This window comes from Dermochelys coriacea, chromosome 4 (assembly GCF_009764565.3).
Source record: "Dermochelys coriacea isolate rDerCor1 chromosome 4, rDerCor1.pri.v4, whole genome shotgun sequence".
Taxonomy (NCBI): domain Eukaryota; kingdom Metazoa; phylum Chordata; order Testudines; family Dermochelyidae; genus Dermochelys; species Dermochelys coriacea.
Genome location: NC_050071.1, coordinates 95727756 through 95753414, shown reverse-complemented (window position 1 = coordinate 95753414; position 25659 = coordinate 95727756).

Sequence of the window (25659 nt, the reverse complement as noted above, 5' to 3'; positions counted from 1 at the left end):
CATAGAGACCTGGGTAAAGGGTCAGAATCTGGGGTGGGGGGGGGACATGGGAAACCATAGCAGTGACAAAGGAGAGACAAGAGGGAATATAGAGGGTAAATCAAATGAACATCTTAGACGTCTGTATACTAATACCAAAAGTATGGGGAATAAACAGGAATAACTAGGAATACTAGTGAATAATCATAATTACGACATAATGGGCATTTCAGAAACTTGGTGGGATAATTCACATGACTGGAATATTGGTATAGATGTGTTCAGGAAAAACAGGTAGGGAAAAAAGGGAGGAGATGTTGCCTTGTATATACAAGTTGTATACACTTGCACTGAGGTTGAGATAGGAGTGGGAGGCAGATCTGTTGAAAGTCTCTGGGTAAAGACAAAAGGAATAAAACACAAGGGTGATATCATGGTAGGAGTCTGCTATAGACCACCCAACTGGGAAGAAAAGGGGGATCAGGATTTCTTTGAACTAACAAAATCATCCAAAACACAGGAGTTGGTGGAGATGGGGGACTTCAGCTACCCAGACATCTGTTGGGAAAATAATACAACAGAGCACAGACTATCCAACAGGTTCTTGGAATACGTTGGAAACCATATTTTATTACAGAAGGTGGTGAAAGTGACTTTGGGAGATGCTGTTGTAGATTTGATTCTAACAAATAGATAGTAACTGGTTGAGAATGTGAAGGTGGAAGGCAGTTTGGATGAAAGTGATCATGAAATGATAGAGTTCATGATTCTAAGGAATGATAAGCATGAAAACAGCAGAATAAAGACAATGGACTTCAAGAAGATAGACTTTAGCAAACTCAGAGAAATGGTAGGTAAGATCCGGTAGGAAGCAAATCTAACGGAAAAAAGAGTTTAAAACTGCCAAATGTCCTGAAAAGAGACATTATTAAGGGCACAAGAGCAAACTATCCCACTGCATAAGAAAGATAAGTATGGTAAGAGACCACTCTGGCTTAACCAGGAGATCTTCATCTATCTGAAACTCAAAAGAGAGAGAGTTTTACAAAAAGTGGAAAAAAGGGAAAAAGTTGAAGGATGAATGTTAACACACACACAAACACAAACACACACACCCCCCAAAAGCATGTAGGGACAAAATTAGAGAGGCCAAAGCACAAAATGAGATTAAATTTTCTTGGGACATAATGGGTAAAAGCAAAGCATTATACAAATACGGTTAGAAGCAAGAGGAAAAGCAAGGACGGGTAGGCCGAGGGAAAGATAAACAACAGACAACGCAGCAATGGCTAAAGCGTTAAATACCTTTTTTGGTTTCAGTTTTCACCAAAAAGGTTAGCAATCAACAGACAAGTTACATAGTGAACATCTAGGTAAATGGGATAGAATTTGAGGCTAAAATAGGGAAATAAGTTAAGAATTACTTAGCCATGTTAGATGTTTTCAAGTTGGTAGGACGTGACAAAATACATCCGAGAATACTTAAGGAATTTGCTGAAGAGATCTCTCAGCCATTAGCATTTATCTTAGAGAACTTGTGGAGCACAGGAGAGATCCCAAAGGACTGGAAAAAAGGCAAATATAGTAACTATCTATAAAAAGGAAAATAAAGAAAACCCAGAGAATTATAGACCAGTCAGATTAACTTCAGTACTAGGAAAGATAATGGAGCAAAATAATCAATCAATTTGTGAGCACCTAGATAAGGTGATAAATAACAGTCAACATGGATTTGTCAAGAATAAATCATGTCAAATCAACCTAATATCCTTCTTTGACAGGGTAACAAGGCTTGTGGATAGAGGAGAAGCAGTAAATGTGATATATCTCAACTTTAATAATGCAGTATTGTCGTAGCTGTGTTGGTCCCAGGATATTAGAGAGACAAGGTGGGTGAGGTAATATATTTTATTGGTACAGAAGTTGGTCCAATAAAAGATATTACCTCACCCACCTTGTCTCAACCTTATTTAGGCTTTTCACGCTGTCTCCTTCAATCTTCTCATAAGCAAACTAGGGACAGTGTAGATGAACCTACTAGAAGGTGGCTGCACAACTGGTTGGAACATCATAGTAAGAAAGTAGTCATCAATGGTTCACTGCCAATCTGGAAAGGCATATCAAGTGGGGTCCCTTGGCGTTCTGTCCTGGGTCTGGTTCTATTCAATATCTTCATAAATGATTTGGGTAATGGCACAGAGAGAATACTTACTGAGTCTGCAGATGATACCAAGATGAGAGGAATTGCAAAGCACTTTGGAGGACAGGATTAGGATTCAAAATGATCTTGACAAACTAGAGAAATGCTTTGAAATAAATAGGATGACATTCAATAAGTACAAATGCAAAGTAATACACTTAGGACAAAATAGTCAATTGCACAAATATAAAAGGGGAAATGACTGTTTAGAAAGGAGTACCACAGAAAAAGATCTGTGCATTATAGTGTATCACAAACTAAACGGGTCTACAATGGAATACTATTGCAACACAACAAAAGAAGCAACAAACATCAATTTGGGATGTATTAGCAGGAGTGTGGTAAGCAAGACATGAGAAATAATTTCTTATTCTGTTCAGCACTCGTAAGGTTGATTAAAGGTCTAGAAAACATGACCAATGGAGGAAAGACTGAAAAAACTGGGTTTGTTAAGTCAAGAGAAGACAAGACTGAGGGGGAACATAAGTACATAAAAAGTTGTTATAAAGAGGAGGGTGACAAATTGTTCTCTTTATCCACTGAGAATAGAACAAGATGTAATGGTCTTAAATTGCAGCAAGGGAGATTTAAGTTAGGAGTAGTTAAGCACTGGAACAAATTACCTGGTAAGGCTGTGGAATCTCCATCATTGGAGATTTTTAAGAACAGATTAGACAAACTCTTGTCAGGGATAGTCTAGATAATATTATCCTTTCTGCAGTGCAGGGGACTGGACTAGACGACCTATCAAGTTTCCTTTCAGTCCTAGATTTCTTTGATTCTATGATCCAGTGACCAAGGAGTGGAAGCCTCTATATCCATCACCAATCCCCTACAAAAATGAGTCATATTTTAGATTATCCCAAAGAATGTAAGGGCCAGTTCTTCCCTGATGATGAACAAGTTTGGGACTTAAATGTAGAGAGTAGTTAATAAGTTTATAGTGTGTAAGAAAGGATTTATTATTCTGGTGTTCTCCCTTGTTCTCCCAGAAGAAGCCAAAAGGAAAGTTTATTCTGAAGTCTTATAATGTCAGCAAAGTATTAAAAAATCTGTGCCTAGGGTATCAGTACTAGGTTATCTTCTGCTAGCAGGCTCGTGCTCTGCAGAAGTCCTATGGTATACAACCCAACCACTCCATATTGCACTTTTTTAAGACCCATCAAGGTCTGTCCTCCTCCTCCCCCCACCCATATACAGAAATCATACGTAAGGGAGCATGTCCATCCCCAGTTAAATAGCTCTTGAACCCTAACAAAGAAGCACCACCACAAGGCCTGTTATTTCCAGTCAATAATATTCTGTTGGCCCTTTGTCACAATCTGTAATGGAGCTCTGTATTGCTCATGATCACCACTACCTCACTAACACTCTGGTGAAATTCTGGCCTCACCAAAGTCAATGGCAGACCTTCCAATGACTTCTACAGGAGCCAGGGTTTCATCCCTGTCTGCCTCCTCATCAACTTCATCATATTTATCAGGCATACCAGTCACTATCCTCATCATCTATTTTGAACAGTGAATCAGTGACTGATCCCTGTTTCCTAACAGCTTGGTCTGTGCTGTGGATTTTAAGTTCCACTTTAATTTCACAAAGCAGCTTTTGACATTTGGAGGAAGAACTGCCTTGTTGACAAAGAAGTGAAAATAATGCCCGTTCAAGTCCAGATGTAGCCGACTCTCTTGATTCTGAAACAGGATGTGCCCTGACTCCTGGGAACTTGGACCTGCAAAATACAGTCATGGGGTGGAAATCAGAGGTGTTTATTGAAATCAATGGTAAAATTCCTATTGACTTCAGTGGGAGCAGAGTTAGTTGTTGAAAATCTACCCATAATATTTTTCATTTAGAGAAGATGTGACAATTTGGAAATCTCTCTTATGAATTCTGATTGATATAATGAAGTGTTCTATGAAAATTGCTGTCTCACAATGCCTCTCTCTATGTCTTTTTACCAAACTGCAAACTTCATTTTGAATGTGCAGTCCTTTGCCTTCTCTATTGCCCGTTTGACTCCATGTTGGACTGAAATTCTAAAGGCTGGTGATGGCAAAAGAAAAGAGAGTTGTTAAACTTTGATGTTCAGCCATCCAGGTGATTAAGAGATGGTTGCTGCCAGTTTTTCAAGTCTGACTTCAGTGGAGAGGTCATCAGGAAGGATTTGTGATCACCTGCTGAAACCATCAATGGGATCACTTGGCGAAGGGAACTAAGAATTATAAAGAGGGAGGCAGTCAGATCTTTGGCCATTTTGTCTCCAGATCAAAAGGATAAAAAAAAAAAAAAAAGCATCCCAGCACAAAGAAACCTTCATAAGTCAGGGTGCCCTGTAATGGAATGCTAAACTGTATCATACTGTTGTGACTGAATGCCACTGTGTGTAACATACCTTATTCAAGCTAACCTCAGCCAGCCTTGCCAGGCAGAGCATTAAAGGATCTTATAGAAGGCACATATGGTGCATCTCTCTCAGATGGAAGCGCTGTAGTCAGTCCCTTTCTGAAGTGTGACCTGCTAGTTGCAGCCCTGCAACCTACCATGTACAAGAAAATATATGACAAGTCCTGCTTTCCTGAGCCCAGAGTGTTTCTCAGGGAAGGGAAGGATGAACAAGTAAGGGGCATTTTGGTTAGGATGTTTTCTATACGATATGTTCTCTCTTGTGCTTTATGTGATGATGTAAGAGATCAGTTGTGTTAGACTCTGGGCAAAGAATCTGTGTGTTATATGTTTCAGAACTACAACGTGCCTCCTGAGAGAGTTAGGCAGTAAACCAGAAAACTCACACTTTGGGAGAGGGTGCATTTAAGTCTGGGGGAGTCTGAAGGGTCAGCACTGCGCCTAGAAAGGATAGGCAGCTGGACAGCAGATTCCAGCTCTTAGAAGGCAGTGTTGGAGTGCAGGTGTGATACTGATAGACTGGTCAACTTGTGTGTGACTCAAAACCACTTAACTGGAGGCACTGAAATTTAGTCAAGACAGTCTTCGTGTGTGTGAATTTCAGAGAAATGTACTAGACCAGGAACCATTAACCCATTTATCTGTAGTAATAAAGATCAAGGGTAGATGCTAAGTGTATTTGTCTGTGTTTACATGCATCTTGTTAGAAGTTTAGCTATGTGATCTAATTAGCTTGTAGATGTTCCTGTTTTATGCCTCATTACAGTATTCTATTGAGTCAAAAATCAAAGATGTAAGATACTATAGGAACTAATAATATTATTTATGTTTTCTTCAGATTATTTATCTATGCTATAATGAACTGCCTTGATAGTTTGAATGGCTAATTATGGATGTAGCTAGTTTACCTGTGTATATATAGGAACTAGATTAGCTTCAAAGCAACAATCTACACTGCCCATTCTTCATCTGTGGAATGTCCCGATGTGACAATTGCTATCATAGGCTTATCAGCTTGCTAAAGGACTATAAAAAAGAAAAAGCCCCGAGCCACATCCTGCCATCTCAGGTCTGCTTAAACTGCTTAAGGTCTAAGTCATAAGACTGAGGTTTCCTGGTTTACTCTGGAATTCTCATGGAAGAACTTAAACAGACTCTACATCTGGACTGCTTATTGGACTATAACTTTTTTAATTGATTCCAGAAAGACTTTTACCAATCAGCTGCCTCACCAGTTCTGCTATGAAACTGACCTAAGGACTTTACACATATCTGTATGTATATTGATCTTTTAATCACAACAATTCTTTCTTTTTCTTCTTATTATTAAATCTTTAGTCTTTTAGTTACAAAAGGACTTGCATCTGTGTGATTATTGGGCAAGATCTGAGACTCGTATTAACCTGGGGATCAGTGTCCAGTCCTGGGACTGGTGGTCCTAACCTTATGGTGAATCTGGTTTTCAGTAACCACTCACTATATTAGACTTGGCAATCTAGATGGGGACCAAGAGCTGGAATGCTTAAAGGGACTGTATTTGACTTCTTAATAACCAGTGTGGTGTTACAGAAGCTGTTTAGTTATGGGCTTGGTGAATCTAATTATAGAATAAACCACCGGCTTTGGGGATTTTCTGCCCTATTCCTTGCAGTTTGCCCTGAGTAGAGCATTCTCAGTGTGGCCCCTCCAGGCACCTTACTCCAAGAGTGTACCTAGTTACCCCAAGTTTGGAGTGGTGGCTGGACCCTGTTCAGGCCCCAGATACTTAAAAACACCCTTAGATTCCACCCACAGTAATCTGGAGGGTAGCCATCAGGAGGTGCTCTACTGGATCTGTGAGAGATAACAGCCTGATTCTCTTTTCAGTTATTCTTGCTTTAAACAGGTGTAACTGATCTGAACATAGTATTACACCAATCAGTTTGGGAGGTGGAGAAGAGAGCAATGGTCTCTGAGTTAGCTAGGGACCATCAGGGTTTTGAAAATCCAGACACTGTAAAAAGGACTCTGGGGAGCAACCACAGAGTGGTGTCAGGGTTACACATTCCCAGCAACTTCTGTTGCTGAGCAGATGGGCTGGTGCATTCTGAACCAGTGGAACATCCTTAGGGCATCAGGATTCTTTCCTAATTACAGGAAATTACAATATTTTTTTAAAGACGTGTTGATCACAGTATCTAAATATGAGTCCAATGGGATCAAGCACAATCTTGTCAGACAGGTGGAAACTGATGCATTTGGCTCTCTGAGTGCTTAAATGCAGTGTGGAGTCTTAAAAGACCAAGGCTACAGACTAATTAATAACATATGATTAGATTAGTATGGTAGAGTAGAGATCAAAACATTGCCCTCTTCTCACTAGCATAATCTCAGTTTGTCCAAGTTCATCTTCAATCAGCTGGTCTTCAACCAGGTGCTGATCTCTCCATAACTTACCTACGTTCCCTTCCCCTTCATCATGCTCACCTGCACTCACCTGGCTAGACTGTTTCAAATAGGTCTCATGACATAGCTGGAGCCTGCCCCCCCACATTTCCCTTTCCACCCCCCAAGTTCCTCATCCTCATTGTTCACAGCAGAGGTTTCTGTATCTGCAAGGTATCCACAGTGCTCTCCAGGATGTTGGTGGGGTTTCTACAAGTGTGGCATGCACCCATTGTAAAAAAAGCAGCTCTGCGGGGCACCAGCAGATCTATTGTTGGCTTCCATGGCCTTGTGGTATCCTGACAAAGTTCCTTCACTTTCACGCACCACTACTGCTGATCCCTATTTTACTCTTTTGCCAGCATCCCCCATGCAATCGGTTCATAGATGTCCACATTTCTACACGTAGTCCATAGCTATGCTTGCTTGCATAGCCTCTTCCCCCATGGTCCCAGAAGATCCAATACCTTCTGTCTACTCCAGGCAGGAGTGCATCTAATGCCTGGAGCCAGCATAGTTGGCTGGGCAGCTGCACACAACACGAGAGCGCTACTAGGTGTGCTCACCAATGTGGGCAAACAGGAAAAGGCATTTCAAAAACATGTGGGGGATGGGGTTAGTGAGGGGTGTGTGGTCTCCAGTTTCTATGACCCCCATGGTGTTTACAGTTGTGACCAGAGGGTCACAGGGAATTGGCCATTGTTGGACAGCTGCTGGAGGACAACAAAGGTCACACAGTATCTACGCTCATATTGCACTGACCTCAGGAGGTTGACCAGGGTTCCATGTTGTTTGAGGTGGTTGTTTTACTAGGTTGATGTAATGGGGCACTTACATTGGATGGAGACAAATTTGAGTATAGAATCATGCACAAGTCGGTTGACACAAGGTCACTTATGTCACTTTTACTTTGTAGTACAGACTAGGCCTTAGTAAGTAGAGCTCTACTGACTGCAACTTACAACAGCAGAGGACTTTGAACAATACCTCTGAAGGCTGATTGCTATGACCCTAATGTGACCTCCTTTGAGAAGAGTACATTGCAGTAAATTGTTTTTCAAATTTATGCTCAATCATATTAACTCGTCAATCTTTAGGGCATTTCATGCCAAATAGCTACGTGACATCATTCATTAGTCGTAGTTACTCGAGTGTGATGTAATTGCAGTGGAACCAGTTAATGGTGTTCGTAACCTGAAAAAGATCTGAGATCTTGATTCTTCTTTAGGTGCCATCATTTCTAAGGCATTGTATTTCATTTATTCAAGTTTTAAACTGTTATTGATATATTTTACAATAAAACAATTTACTCACAAAAATAAAGAGGCAGCTACAAATTAAAATAAAGGCAGATTAATAGCATTAAATATTTAAATATTTAAAGCATTAAATAAGGCGATGGACTAGGAATATTATATACAGATACAAATACAAGAATTCTAATAGGAATTTGAACACCTTTAATAATTCTTAAGGTATGCTATGGTTAAGTTTGTTTGATTTCTCTCTTGTTGCTCTGGAGAAAAAGAGAATATTTTGTTCATTTAAATGTATTGAAAAGATGTTTAAAAAAAAAAAAGACAAGTGCGACTTTCAGAAGTATCTGAGTTAGTTAGGAGCACTTGTGTGACATTTAGATTAATAGATTCCAAGGCCAGAAAGCATCACCATGCTTATCTACAGATAAACTACAAATCATAGAACTTTCCCAAAATAATTCCTGTTTGAATTTGAGCACATCTTTTTAGGAAACATCCAATCTGGATTTTAAAATGGTCAGTGAAAATCAACCACAACTGTTGTACAATTGTTTCGACAGCTAATTACCCTCACTTATAAAAAACTACACCTTATTTCCAGTCTGAATTTGTCTAGCTTCAATTTCCAGCCATTGGATCATGTTATGCCTTTCTCTGCCAGACTGAAGATCCCATTATCATGTATTTGTTCCCCATGAAAATACTTATAGATAAAGCTAAGATTTTGTCACACTTATTTTCAGTAAAAGTCACAGACTGGTCACAGGCAAGAGACAAAAATTCACGGAACCCCGTGACCTGTCCCTAACTTTTACTAAAAAAACAGACAAAATGGGGAAGAAAGGGGGTTCAGCACCAACTGCTGCTGAGGCTCCAGGGTCCCCCAGATACCCCCACCACCTGTGAGCAGAGGCAAACAGCTACAGGGGGCCCCATGGTGGCTGACAGCTCCAGCTCCACCGCCCCGGAGCTGAAGCAGAAAGTGTCACAGTCGTCTCTAGATGTCATGGATTCCATGACTTCTGTGATCTCCATGACATAATTTTAGCATTATTACAGACTTGTCAAGTCACCCTTTAATCTTCTCATTTTTAAACTAAATAGATTGAGCTCTTTGAGTCTATCACTATAAAGGCATGTTTTCTAAACCTTTAATCATTCTCATGGATCTTCTCTGAACCCTCTCCAATTTATCAACATCCTGCTTGAACAGTGGACACCAGAACTGGACACAGTATTCCATCAGCAGCTGCACCAGTGTCAAAGGTAAAATAACCTCTCTACTCCTACTTGAAAAAAGAAAAAGGAGTACTTGTGGCACCTTAGAGACTAACAAATTTATTAGAGCATAAGCTTTCGTGAGCTACAGCTCACTTCATCGGATGCATTTGGTGGAAAAAACAGAGGAGAGATTTATATACACACACAGAGAACATGAAACAATGGGTTTATCATACACACTGTAAGGAGAGTGATCACTTAAGATAAGCCATCACCAGCAGCGGGGGGGGGGGGAGGAGGAAAACCTTTCATGGTGACAAGCAAGGTAGGCTAATTCCAGCAGTTAACAAGAATATCTGAGGAACAGTGGGGGGTGGGGTGGGGGCAAAAATACCATGGGAAAATAGTTTTACTTTGTGTAATGACTCATCCATTCCCAGTCTCTATTCAAGCCTAAGTTAATTGTATCCAGTTTGCAAATTAATTCCAATTCAGCAGTCTCTCATTGGAGTCTGTTTTTGAAGCTTTTTTGTTGAAGGATAGCCACTCTTAGGTCTGTAATCGAGTGACCAGAGAGATTGAAGTGTTCTCCAACTGGTTTTTGAATGTTATAATTCTTGACGTCTGATTTGTGTCCATTCATTCTTTTACGTAGAGACTGTCCAGTTTGGCCAATGTACATGAACAGAGACCTTCCTGCCAACACTACAAAAAGAAGGATTCTGGGTGGACTCCTCCTGAAGGTCGAAACAGCAGCCTGGATTTCTACATAGAGTGCTTCCGCCGACGTGCACGAGCTGAAATTGTGGAAAAGCAGCATCGCTTACCCCATAACCTCAGCCATGCAGAACACAGTGCCATCCACAGCCTCAGAAACAACTCTGACATCATAATCAAAAAGGCTGACAAAGGAGGTGCTGTCGTCATCATGAATAGGTCGGAGTATGAACAAGAGGCTACTAGGCAGCTCTCCAACACCACTTTCTACAAGCCATTACCCTCTGATCCCACTGAGAGTTACCAAAAGAAACTACAGCATTTGCTCAAGAAACTCCCTGAAAAAGCACAAGAACAAATCCGCACAGACACACCCCTAGAATCCCGACCTGGGGTATTCTATCTGCTACCCAAGATCCATAAACCTGGAAATCCTGGACACCCCATCATCTCAGGCATTGGCACCCTGACAGCAGGATTGTCTGGCTGTGTAGACTCCCTCCTCAGGCCCTTCGTTACCAGCACTCCCAGCTATCTTCGAGACACCACTGACTTCCTGAGGAAACTACAGTCCATTGGTGATCTTCCTAAAAACACCATCCTAGCCACTATGGATGTAGAAGCCCTCTACACCAACATTCCACACAAAGATGGACTACAAGCCGTCAGGAACAGTATCCCCGATACAGTCACGGCTAACCTGGTGGCTGAACTTTGTGACTTTGTCTTCACCCATAACTATTTCACATATGGGGACAATGTATACCTTCAAATCAGCGGCACTGCGATGGGTACCCGCATGGCCCCACAGTATGCCAACATTTTTATGGCTGACTTAGAACAACGCTTCCTCAGCTCTCGTCCCCTAATGCCCCTACTCTACTTGCGCTACATTGATGACATCTTCATCATCTGGACCCATGGAAAAGAAGCTCTTGAGGAATTCCACCATGATTTCAACAATTTCCATCCCACCATCAACCTCAGCCTGGACCAGTCCACACAAGAGATCCACTTCCTGGACACTACGGTGCTAATAAGCGATGGTCACATAAACACCACCCTATATCGAAAACCTACTGACCGCTATTCCTACCTACATGCCTCTAGCTTTCATCCAGATCATACCACTCGATCCATTGTCTACAGCCAAGCTCTACGATATAACCGCATTTGCTCCAACCCCTCAGACAGAGACAAACACCTACAAGATCTCTATCATGCATTCTTACAACTACAATACCCACCTGCTGAAGTGAAGAAACAGATTGACAGAGCCAGAAGAGTACACAGAAGTTACCTACTACAGGACAGGCCCGATAAAGAAAATAACAGAATGCCACTAGCCATCACCTTCAGCCCCCAACTAAAACCTCTCCAACGCATCATCAAGGATCTACAACCTATCCTGAAGGACGACCCATCACTCTCACAGATCTTGGGAGACAGGCCAGTCCTTGCTTACAGACAGCCCCCCAATCTGAAGCAAATACTCACCAGCAACCACACACCACACAACAGAACCACTAACCCAGGAACCTATCCTTGCAACAAAGCCCGTTGCCAACTCTGTCCACATATCTATTCAGGGGATACCATCATAGGGCCTAATCAGCCACACTATCAGAGGCTCGTTCACCTGCGCATCTACCAATGTGATATATGCCATCATGTGCCAGCAATGCCCCTCTGCCATGTACATTGGCCAAACTGGACAGTCTCTACGTAAAAGAATGAATGGACACAAATCAGACGTCAAGAATTATAACATTCAAAAACCAGTTGGAGAACACTTCAATCTCTCTGGTCACTCGATTACAGACCTAAGAGTGGCTATCCTTCAACAAAAAAGCTTCAAAAACAGACTCCAACGAGAGACTGCTGAATTGGAATTAATTTGCAAACTGGATACAATTAACTTAGGCTTGAATAGAGACTGGAAATGGATGAGTCATTACACAAAGTAAAACTATTTCCCCATGGTATTTCTCCCTCCCACCCCCCCACCGCCCACTGTTCCTCTGATATTCTTGTTAACTGCTGGAATTAGCCTACCTTGCTTGTCACCCTGAAAGGTTTTCCTCCTTCCCCCCCCCCCCCGCTGCTGGTGATGGCTTATCTTAAGTGATCACTCTCCTTACAGTGTGTATGATAAACCCATTGTTTCATGTTCTCTGTGTGTGTATATAAATCTCTCCTCTGTTTTTTCCACCAAATGCATCCGATGAAGTGAGCTGTAGCTCACGAAAGCTTATGCTCTAATAAATTTGTTAGTCTCTAAGGTGCCACAGGTACTCCTTTTCTTTTTGTGAATACAGACTAACACAGCTGCTACTCTGACTCCTACTTGAGATTCCTCTATTTATGCGCCCACTGGACTTGCATACCTATCTCACTTAGGGACTTATGAAAAGCCTTCTCAAAATGCCTTCACTTCAGCACCTCCATGCTCAGAAATCACAAATAAAAATCCCTTGCACTTCCATAGCATTGTTAATCTGAGGATCTCAAAGCACTTTAGAACATTTAATTAATGGTCGCAAGACCTTTCTGAGGCAGGACACTAGGTCAGTGGCAGAGCCAGGAACAGATTTTCACATAGTCTAAGCCACTAAACTCTTAAATGTGCTGCTTCCTACAATCTTCAATACATTCTCCTTCGCCTCACTTTTAATCAGAAAGGGCTGAATGTTGTGAAGGCCAAGATTATAACAGGGTTCAAAAAAGAACTAGATAAGTTCATGGAGGATAGGTCCATCAATGGCTATTAGCCAGGATGGGCAGGACTGATGTCCCTAGCCTCTGTTTGCCAGAAGCTGGGAATGGGCGACAGGGGATAGATCACTTGATGATTACCTGTTCTGGTCATTCCCTCTGGGGCATCTGGCATTGGCCACTGTCAGAAGACAGGCTACTGGGCTAGATGGACCATTAGTCTGACCCAGTATGATCATTCTTATGTTCTGACATTGCAATGTGAATTGAGTCATACTCTGCTAATAGGGAAAAGAAAGGTTTGGGAGGCTGCAGAAGGAAAAAGTAGGACAGGAGCACTATGCCACCAAAATAACCAAACTAATTTATATTAAAACACTTTGCCTGTTGTCACTTTCTAATTAATTGGATACAATACAACGTAAGCCAAAGATACAGAAATAAAATTTGCTAGCGTTTCAGACACTTCCCAAATGAACTCAAGTTTACCATATCTATCTATAAATATTAACAGATGAGTATTTACAAAGATTAGCTATTTAAAGGAAAATTACATACAGATTGCCAGAAGTTCAGAGAAACTGACACTTTTCAGTAACAAAGCATAAAATAAATAAATGTCAAATATGCCTTCAATATATTGGTAATAAGTTACTGTAGTTTTCTCTCTGCTCTGTTCATCAGGAAGCAATCATCCTATTTCCCTCCCCGACAACCAAGATTACTGTAATCACCTCTTCCAGACTCTAGTTCCTCAAAAAGGGTCTAATGAGCAACGGGAGCTCAATATCCACCTTCCAAGATGTGAGGTTCATTGTCTAAGATACCTCAAAAATCACAAGAATAAGAAATTGGATGTTCAAATTCAGACGATTGTTACTCAGACAAGAGCTTCCCATGATATGCATGTGGATAAAGCCTCCCATCCCTGTCTGGCTCTAGGGAACCCCAAGGGGTTGACAAAGAAAGGGTGATACCTTGCTCTCCCATTTTGTCTTGTGGTGCCAAGAGATGGGGGAGGAGAGACCATGAGTCAAAAAAAAAGTGTTTAAGGAATAGTTCACTGGGAGGCTCAGAAAACTAAAGGTGCCAGATGTCAAATTTCCTGATACTCCCAAGAAATCCAATTTTGTCTTCTTTATGAATCAAAGGTATCAAGGCAGATAGCCTGTCTTCTTCCTTCAGAATGATCTCTTGTTTTATTGTAAATCCCAAAAGACTGGAGATAAAAAAGTATTAGATATAATTACAGAATGTATGAACCACATCCACAAAATTTAAAAAACTATAAAGGATTTTATTTGCTTTCTTTCTAAATTATTGTTGCACTGTAGAAGTGATATGAATTATATGGCACAAGAAAATATTGAAAGATGTAAGCCTCTGACTTTGACATACAAAAGAAATTGCTTAAAAAGAAGGGAATTCCAATTACTAGTAAGGGTTAATAGAAATTCAGTTCTTGAAAGGATCAAAGAAAAGTGTTATATGCCATCCCATCTACTGGATATCAACAAAAGCAGGTGAGAAATTGGGACAGCAAAAACTGAGAGCCCACTTGGCAAGCATCCAATAGAAATCAGAGCCTTGATCTCCTCCAACAACCCTCAAAACAGAGTATATAAACTGTCCACCCTAGTGACTTCAGAGTTTGCTGAACCCTCAAAAGAAGCTGCGGAACTGATAGGCACTACTAGATACTTGACAAGCCCCATGGACGGACTCTCCTCTCCCAGGGCTACCAGGACAAAGAAGTGGTGAGACTTCATTTCAGAGACTGCTCCTTTCATATAACTAACTGAGGCATTACCTTGATGAGTCTGCACTCTTTCTAGTGGGACTTGAGGGAACCATAATTTGGATTTTAACTACAGAATTGTTATAATGTGTATAATCAACTACCAAGTAGAAGAAGTGGGCGGACTACCAAAACTAGACACATTTCCTGGTTTAAATTTTGTTCATTGTTGGCACTGGTGGAAAGTGGGGTGCCTGCAGAACCATTGCAGACATACATGTGTGTTGGCTGAATAAAAAGACTTAATACCTAAAGAAGCTGCCACATGTGTGGTTCACAATACAACATATGGGGATGAGGTAGAGCTGAAATTACAAGAACAGAAGAAAAAAAAAAGAGAAAGAAATAGGTTTGGGACGTCATCTGTACATAAGGCCTACAAACCCTTACAAACACAGAGGAAATGGCTGCCTATGGGACTATTTCAACATTTAATATGCAACTCCAAACTTGAGAATACTGTGAAATATCTTGTTTTTTTCCACTGCTAATGATATTAAAGAAGAAAGCGATCATATTCAGTATCATAGGAGCCAAGACTAATGAGAAAAAACCTCTTAACCCTGAAAAGCCTGGAGAGTAAACTTCTGATGAGCTAGTAAATCTGTTAAAAACCCATTTCAACCCAACACCCAGTGAAACAATAGAATGATTTAAGTTTCTCTCTTGGTCAAGGAAAGCAGAGGAGACAGTAGGGGAATTTGTGGCAGAACTGAGGAAGCTCTCTCAAGATTGCAATTTTGGTGTGACCCTGACAAATGCTAAGAGACTGATTAGTTTGTGGCATTGATCATGACAAAATGCAAAGGAGATAACTGTGCTTCAGACAGTAAACATTTGAAACAACTCTGAAATTGGCTCAGGCAGTGGCATCTGCAACCACAACCCCACAGGAGCCTGGGAAGATGAAAATAGCACACAGGAAACACAAAACTGCAAGGTAATCTGGGAAACAGATCCAATAAGCTAGCAGGGAGTGCTACTGTTGTGGAGGCAAACACACTCCAAGGAACAGCAGATTTAAAAATGAGAAATGTCACATTTTCTGGTTGACAGGGCACATTCAAAGAGTGTGTTGCAACAAAACTAGGAAATCAGATACACAAAACTACAATAAAAAGCAGACTCACTTTTCATGTACCTGAGGAGGAAAGTAGTGAAAAAGATGAGGAGAAAGTAGCTTACACTACCTATAGTATAAGTGAAACAAATACTCATAAAGTAGGTCCCATTCATATGGGGCTGTTTGTAAATGAAAAAAAAATGTACAACTTGAGTTCAAACACAGGATGTAGTGTAACTATTATGAGTCATGACACATGTGAGACCTTGTAGAAAGATAGTGAACCACTTCCATTGCAGAAACGCAAGATAAAATTAAAAACATACCCTGGAAAAGCAGTAAAGATACTGGGAACCATTAATGTGAAGGTTTGCCACCAGAGCCAAGTAAGACTGACCCCAAGTTGCTCAGTAGAGGGCGGCTGGCTGACCTTTCATTGGATTGGAAAGGAAAAATGCATCACTTGTAATAAGATTATCTAGTTCTGGAAACTACACATTAGGAAGTATTTAAAAGATTAAGTGCGCACTTTAAAAGTATCACGCTTTGTTATTTCAAACTCAGACCTGTACCCTTTGCCATGAAACAAAAAGTTTAAACTGAGTTTAAAAGACTACAGGCCACTGGTAGTATTGAATCTGTGAAGTTTTCTAAATGGGCTGCAACAATAGTACCAGTGTTGAAGCTGGACGGCTCCATATGCATATGTGGTAAGGATATATTGACTGTACATAGGGCCTCACATAGCACGCAATTCCAAAAACTGAGTCTCTGATTGCAGTTTTAGCGAAAGGACAGTTATTCACACAGTTAGACATGAGCCATGCCTACCAACAGATCATCCTGGAAGAAGATTCCAAGCGGTATGTCGCAGGAAATACTCACAAAGGACTGCTTAAATATAATCAGTTATCTTTTGATGTGTCCTCCACCTCTGCTATTTTCCAAAAAACCCTGGAAAGATTGATTTTGGGAATTCCACATGTGGCAATATCCCCGAGTGATATACTAATTACAAGTACCACAGAACATTAACACTTCTGCTAAATGTTGTAAAACAGGCTAAAGGAAGCAGGTCTGTGCCTAAAACAAAAATAAGTGTTCCTTCCTGACACATGAAGTGATATACTTGGGATATAAAGTGGATGCCCAGGGACTGCACCCAGTGAGAGAGAAAGTCAAAGTAATGTGGGATGCCCGCGGCACCTAGGAATATTTCAAAGCTGAAGGCTTACTTAGGCTTGCTGAATTACTAAGGTACGTTTTTGCTAAACTTATCAACACTTCTAATGCCTGTTACTTAAAAAGGGGGGTGCAGAAGTTCCACAAATATATATATGGTCAGAGGTTTACAGTTTACACTGACTACAACCCCCTGATCTCACTGTTTAAGGAGATGCAAGCTATACCAGAGATGATATCACCCAGAATCTAGAGATGGGCAGTGACATTAAGAGCCTATGAACATACCATCGTATACAAAGCTTGTAAGAAATTGGGAAATGCAGATAGTCTATGCAGTTACCTTTACTGGAGACAGACAAAAGAGACAAAAGTGAAGAGAGAGTGTTTAATGGACTATCTCAATATACATCCAGTGACAATGTTACAGGTAAAATCATGGACAGGTAAAGATTTGGTTAGAGATCTTTGTTAGAGAAGTTGGAGAATCTGTGCTAAAAGAATGGCCCCAGACCAAAGCTGATCAGGAGCTCACACCTTATTATAAGCGACTGTAGCAGAGCGTGGCAGGGCCCTCTTGGCTCCTGCCTCTGCTAGGTCCACAAAGTCACTCTGAGACCTTGGGGTTAGTAACCACAGCTGCAGTTTATTTAACTGTTTTTTCCCCACCACCATTTCACCATGGACAGTTGACCCTTCGCTGTCTGAAGGCAGGAAGGAGGGAAGAGCTACCTCCCTGCTTCTACTCCCTGCCTTTTCTCTTTCTTTCTGCTCTTCCCCTCCCCCCACCAGCTTCCTTTCCCTGAGGCTATTATACAGCCCCAGGCTACTTAGGCAACGGCTGGCTCTGCTTCTCCAATTAGGGTCAGGTTATCATCAGCCAGCTCTAATTTATTCCTCTAAATGGGAGCTGGCATAACAGAGGGCTGAATAACCCTTTGCCCAGCACCCTGTAACAGTGAACTTAGTGTGCAAGGTGGATGTGTATTATGGGATGCACAGGTCATCATTCCAAAGCAAGGCCGTGAAGTAATAATGAATGAACTCCCTCAGGTACACCAAGATACTAAAATGAAAAGATGGCCAAAGATGGATACGGATATTGAGAGTAAGGTACAATCCTGTTCTATTTGTCAAGAGAGTCGAAATCTCCTACTGTGGGTCCACTCCAGATAAGCCTTGGAGGAGAGTATATATTGATTATGCTAGACCATTTCTGGGGAAAATGTTTTTACTATTAGTGGATGCACATTCCAAATGGGTAGACATCTAGCCTATAAATACATCCACAAGCGAAGCCACCATAGAAAAACCAAGGGACCAGTTTTAGTATCCATGGTTTACCTGAAATGCTTTTATCAGATAATGGACATTTTTACTAGCATTGAATTCAAATGATTTATGAAGCAAAACAGCATTCAACATGTTACATTGACACCTTACTGTTAGAAGGCTTTCCCTTCACCCTCTCCCCTGGTTCTTGTCATGCAGACAGAAAGCAGAAGACCAGAAGTCCAAAGTACAGGCAATGCGATGTTTATTGGGGTTAGTTTCCAGTAAGCATGTATACCATAACTCTGATGCTGCAGACCCTTATTTCCCAGTGTCCTAACTCCCCACTCCTCAGCAGACATAATTATACCTGAAATGCACGCCCACAGTCACACCCCTTACAATTTATGGTCATGTTTCATTTTGAGGGGTGTGGGTCTGGGGTCTTCATCCCACCCCTTTGTACCCCATGGGAGGGGTAAGGAGTGATGTTGTGCTACTGTCAGGGGCAGGCCTTTTTTCTGGCCTTTTAGTGTTTTACCTTCCTTCCAATCCCCCCCTTGCCCCTCGCGACTGGTTGCTTGACCTTCCCTTGACATAGGAGTTGAGGCAGTCTTCGAGTGGGCACTCATATATTATACTTCCACCATGCCCAGTAACACTTTAACTGCTCTTATCTGTTCTCATTATACTAACAAACCCATCTGGCTTAGGCAAAAGTAACATACACAGTGTCTTTGTCCTTTGTTTACACCTATTAGTAAGGATCCCTTTGTTCACACATATTAGTAAGAATGTAAGTGTATCAAAAAAATCAAACAGACAAGCAAAACCCAAAATACTATCTCAGGCAAAAATACAGACCTAGATCCTGGCACTAACACTGCTAACACTTACCATCCATCATCAAGTGAGTTAGCTGAACATGCAATTCAGTCATTTAAAGAGGGTATAAAAGAATATCTGGAGGTATTATAGATATGAAAGTATCTCGTTACCTGTTTAATTGTCAGGTAACACCTCAGTTAACCACAAGCCTCTCCCCAGCAGAGATGCTAATGGGAAGGAAACCAAGATCAAGGTTAGACCTAATGAATCTATACTTAATAGGAAAAATACAGCAAAAACAACAGAAGCAAAAGCGGCAACATGACAATCATGATCAAGAACATAGTTCTCCAACAGTAAAACTGTCTATACTGTCCCAGTCCCAACTGGATGCCAGCTATCATGCAAGATGTTTCACAACTAGTCTCATACAGGGTAATTGAGGGGGATGGCAGGTTTGTGTGCCAACATGTGGATGAGCTGAGAATAAGGATTGTGGTAAACTCTGGAGATGTTAGTACAGCAACGATGCAATTGTCCCTGGAGAATGCCCAGTTAGGTTCAGCACCAGTTTCTGGAATTCCGGCCCAAGATCAGCTATTATGGATAGACCTCATGGACAGACTGTTTTCAAGTTCCCACATCTCAGAATGACAGGTTTGAACCAAAAATGATTTCTGAAAACGCAGCAGTGATGACAGAATTACCTTTTGCAGTGGTTGAACTGAGGTGTTCCACATGTGAGAAACGTCCACCTACATACATGAAAGATTAAGTGTAATAGTGATTGACTGCCTGTTTTTTTAATTATTTTCCATTTGCAATGCATTTCTAGTTATTATTGATAGTTTTGTAAGTTGTGTAGTAAATACTTAAAATGCAGGGAAATGCTATAATGTGTTTCAGAGTAGCAGCTGTGTTAGTCTGTATTCGCAAAAAGAAAAGGAGTATTTGTGGCACCTTAGAGACTAACAAATTTATTAGAGCATAAGCTTTCGTGAGCTACAGCTCACTTCATCGGATGCATCCGATGAAGTGAGCTGTAGCTCACGAAAGCTTATGCTCTAATAAATTTGTTAGTCTCTAAGGTGCTATAATGTGTATAATAGACCAGCCACTAGGGGGAGTGGACAGATAGTTAAACAAGGAAATATGTGGCTGTCTAGGTTTGGTTTTATTCATTGTTGGCACCCGCAGAAAGTGGGGGGAACCGCAGAATCACGTCAGTTGGCTGAATAAAGACCGTTAATACCTCAAGAAGGTGCCGTACATGTGGTTCACAATCCTACTGTAATGCTAAATGTTGTTCTCTTTTGTAAGTCCAAGTAAATAGGCCTAACAGAATCTCAAACAATAATTTTAAGCAGTTGCTTTTAATGTTTTAAACCAAACGCTAGAAATAACAGGTTCCTGAGATTGCCTTAAGAGAAAATTACATCCTTACTCCTTGGAGAATTACTTGTGATAACTATTAGACATACTAAATAAATGATGATTGTAAGCAAGTGTCATAAGAAATCTTGGTAATTTGTATCATTCTATGACAGTGGTTTTCAAACTTTTTTTCTGGAGACCCAGTTAAAGAAAATTGTTGCTGCCTGCAACTCAACGGAGCTGGGGATGAGGGATTTGGGGTGTGGGAGGGGCTCAAGGTTGGGTCAGAGGGTTGGGATGCATGGGTGAGGGCTGTGGAGTGGGTCCACAAATGAGGGGTTCAGGGTATAGGAGAGGGCTCTGTGCTGGGGCAGGGGATCGGGGTGCAGGAGGGGGTCAGAACTCTGGGTTGGGGGGCAGGCTCTGGGGTGGGGCTGGGGATGAGGAGGTTGGAGTGCAGGAAGGGGCTTCAGGCAAGGGCAGGGGATTGGGGCACAGGTTTACCTCCGGCAGCTCCTGGTCAGTGGCACAACCAGGGTGCAGAGGCAGGCTTCCCGCCTGTCCTGGCACTGCAGACCGTGCAATGCTCTGGAAGTAGCCAGCAGCTCTGTCCGCAGGCACCGCCCGCCCCCTCCCAGCTCCCATTGGCCTGGAACCGGGCACGACCCGAACTTCAAAAACCACTGTTCTATGATATAATGCTTGACCTCAATTCTGTTTATGTCAGTTGCTTACAATACAGCATGTTGTATTTAGTACTTCCCTAGAATCTTTGATAACAATCTATAAAAACTATTAGTTATATAATGGTGTGATTCTTGGTGAACTGGTAAACTTGTTGATAGTTATTCTAAAGCTAAGTGTCTAGATTTGGAATTTACTACCCAAGGTAAAAGCAGAAGCCAGTGTGAAAAGAACCCATCATTAAAATTAGTAAGCTAACGCTCCCTGGACTTTAAATTAGGATGACCCCTTTTTATTAATTCCATTCAGCTATTGCTATAACACTTATATTTCAGCTTTAAAATTTAACTGGCACCTTAGCAAATTCATAAAATTGACCAATTCATTCTTACAAGAGCAACCAGTCTATTGTCTACCCTTTGGATATAACCATCACTTCCAAGTGGTCAGTCCATAACCCCTTGATTACATGCATCCTTTTCTGATCCATGCAGGAGCATAGTTTAGCCTCAAGGACCGTGATGTGTTTGTGCTCTTACACAAAAACAGCCTGACTAGGGAAATGGAGTGTGCAACAACTGCCATATTGGGCCCACAGTATATTTCTCCAGAAAGCGTTAGTTTGGATTACACAGATCAAACAGGAGAAATACTTTCAAAAACATTTAGTATTGAGTAACAAGTGACAGGAAATTCCTATGGTGGGAGGAGTTTAGCAGACAAACTATTACACTGGATTTTTATCCGCAATGTAAACCTGAGGCACAAAAATTACAGAAGTAGTTACTGAAACTGTTGAAATCAGGCTGCACCAGTGAGTGAAAAGCTTGCAGCCTCCTTATGGAAGTCTCTGTTTAACTCCGAGATAACCCTATTTTATACAAGCTTTTTCCAGGATGCTCTTTGGCAGGGGAGGAGAGAGGAGTGCTTTTTCTATACATCTGGCCTTCATGATAACAGCTACATGCAATGATAATGTATATATAAATATATAACAAGTCTCATTTTGAGATTTGTAGATCAAAATTATTGCTCCACAACTTAAAAATATAGACAAGAGGGAATATACCATTTAATATCCGAAGCCACCATATACAGATATTCTTTGTATAATGTAAGGTTCCAGTGTTTACTATAGCAGGTAGTGATAGCAACTCCTACTATTAAGTTTATTGTACCCCCCTTCTCAATTGTTTATAAATTTGCCAGATTAACTGTTAAGGCTGACGTTTCCATGCTTGGTCTGTGTATCTGGTTGAACTTTTAAGTTCCAGCAGCAACAGTTTCCCTGTTTAAGAATTAAGGTAGGAAGAAGTAGGCTTGGCAATTTTAGCCAAGTTTTCTGACCTTTCTTTGAAGATCTTTAGCACCTTCAACATTTGGAGCAGGGACTTGACGTTTGGCATAAGTTAGTCTTTAAGAAAAGAGTACCCTTTTTTCTAACCCCCATGAAAATCCACCCAGGATTGTCTTAACTATAGCTACAGAAAGTCACCAGGCCTCACTGAACCTCTGTCTTCACTGTGAAGCAGGCCTATGGACCACAACCTCAGGACCTGACAGAAAGTGGCTCCTCTTCTGACCCAACTATGAGGTCAAACTTCCCTGTGAGAAACCACCACATTATACAGTTCACCTGTAAATGTATGTCTACGAGAGATGTACATTGCTATTGGTGAGAATAGAGTTAAGGTTTTACATTATAGAGCAACTGTGAGGAATGAGGCAGTGTCTGTCAGTGAAAGTGATCTGCCATGTGCATTTGGGTAGGGATGAATGTATACTAAAGAAGGATATCTTAATAAGCATTTTCTTGTTTTTAAGGGTCATGGGTAGGGAGCTATCCCTGTTAAGCAACTATAATGGTTTTGTAACCAATTTTTTTGTCTTTGTAAATTAAAGTCCCATTAATTATACAGCAGTAGCAGATGTCAATAAGTATTAGGAGAGTTGGGGGAACAGGATGAATCTTAAGGCTGGACTCCACTCAGCATAGAACCAGTGTCTTAGAGATCAGCTTTTCATGTTAACAGAGCTTTTTATATTTTTTCCACTCTGTCTGTTTGCCAAACATATGGTAATTCAGATCTTACTGTGTTACAGGTGCATTTGACAAAGTACACCAGACCTTTGGAAAAGTACCAATATAAAATATGTTAAGAAAAATTTTGCACCTTTAATTCCTGAAAGTGTATTGTCTTTAATATGCCCTCCCTTCTTCCCAACTCCCTACTGATTGTTGCTTGGAATTATCTGAAATTATTAGAATTAGACTCTGTACAGAACAATGTTGCTAGAGCACATGCTGGCAAGAGTAGGTGGCATTGTCCTGTTGGGTTTATTATTTCCTACTAGTGCATTAGAAATACATTTGTTTCCATAGCAAAAAATCTAAAATTACTTTATTGCTGTACCTGTTTCTCTGCATTTCAATTATACAAGAATCTGAAGCATAAACTATGGTAATGCAGCGATCGTGCTAGGCCCTGTATATAAAGAGGGGTAATGATTTTTTCTGTTAGGAACAAGCTATTCTGCAGAGTATTATCAACAAACAGCAAATATGCTTCCTCTATAAACTCTATACATCCGTGCAGAAAATCCATGGCTGTTATGGTTTGTTTCTAAATTAAGGGTCAGATAACTGTAAAAATGGTATGCAGATGATCAGGTTTTATCATTGTTAGATAAAAATTTAGAAATAATTTGCGATTCAACACAGATTTGCTAAACATAATGTACAGAGTATAACTATTTCCTCCTGCCACAGGTTCTTATGTAGAGTATGAACAAATGGTATTTGATAAAAGCCTCCTGTTTATTTAAAGTTCATCAATTACTGGGTTTGCAGAATATTTGTCTAATTCTCCAATGTCCTGCAGCTTTTGCTGTCATTTACATCTGTGCAAAGTCAATGCTAATGTGAAGAGTGACTCACTGATGCGAGCACTCCCTTGTCACTAGGTGTGGGATATCAGGCTTTCCTCCTTTGGTACCTCCTGCTGATAGCTGCTCCAGTCCTCCAGTGATCCACTTCTTGTGACTCAGATTTCATAGTTCCCCCTACTCCCATGCCTTTCCGGAGTGACAAAATCATGCCAACAAATAGTTAGATTACCACCTTATGTCAGGTCTTTGGCCTCTGTCTCTAGGCCCAGTGGTCCTTACAGCTCTTGTTGCAGGGCTTCTATTAGCCCTTACCCCTTGTATCAGCGGGCTTTCCAACACCTTCTTTGGTGATCAGTACGGGGAATCAAGGTTCCCTCTCTCCTGATTTCCAGCCCAGGGACCCTGCAGAGAGCAACCAATGTTTTCTCCTTCCATCCCCTTGCTGCTCCCCTGGACTTCTTCCTACCTTGGTCTATCTCTAGGCCATTTTTCCCAGCCCCTTTCTAGTCCCTGCAGGGTCCTTTCTAGTTCATGTAATGAGCAACGCTTCCCAGCAATTTCTCCCTGGAGATTGGGTTCCTGCCCTTTTAGTAAGGTTCATTACATGGGGTCCACCCTTGTGATTTTTCAGGATCTCTCCTAGCCTATTGCCAGAATTCCTCAGAACTTATTCTCCCCCTGCCCTCCCCTCCCTTCCTTTCTGCCCTGAAACTCTTCCTTTATATTAGCCACCCAGCTCCTTCTCAACTGGGTCTCCTTCTTAATTGAGCTTAACATGCCCTAACATTGTCTAGTTGGCAGCGGGTATCAAGAGGAGTAACCCAAGGGTCAGTCCTGGGGTCAGTTTTGTTCAACATCTTTACTGATGATCTAGATGATGGGATGGATTGCGCCCTCAGCAAGTTCGTAGATGATACTAAGCTGGGGTGGGGGAGGTAGATATGCTGGAGGGGAGGGTTAGGGTCCAGAGCGACCAAGATAAATTGGAGGATTGGGACAAAGAAATCTGATGAGCTTGAACAAGGACAAGTGAAGAGTCCTGCACTTGGACAGAAGAATCCCATGCACTGCTACAGGCTGGAGACCGATGGCTAATCAGCACTTCTGCAGAAAAGGACCTGGGGATTACAATGGATGAGAAACTGGATATGAGTCAGCAGTGTGCCCTTGTTGCCAAGAAGGTAATGGCATATTGGGCTGCATTAGTAGGAGCATTGCCAGCAAATCAAGGGAAGTGATTATTCCCCTCTATTCGGCACTGGTGAGGCCACATCTGGAGCATTGCATCCAGTTTTGGGTCGTTGTCAATTACAGAAAAGATGTGGACAAATTGGAGAGAGTCCAGCAGAGGGCAATGAAAACTATCAGGGGGCTGGGGCACATGACTTACCAGGAGAAGCTGAGGGAACTGGGATTGTTTGGTCTGCAGAAGAAAAGAATGAGGGGGGATTTGATAGCAGCCTTCAACTACCTGAAGCGGGGTTCCAAAGAGGATGGAGCTCGGCTGTTCTTAGTGATGGCAGATGACAGAACAAGGAGCAATGGTCTCAAGTTGCAGTGAGGGAGGTCTAGGCTGGATATTAGGAAACACTATTTCACTAGGAGAGTGGTGAAGCACTGGAATGGGTTACCTAGGGAGGTGTGGAATCTC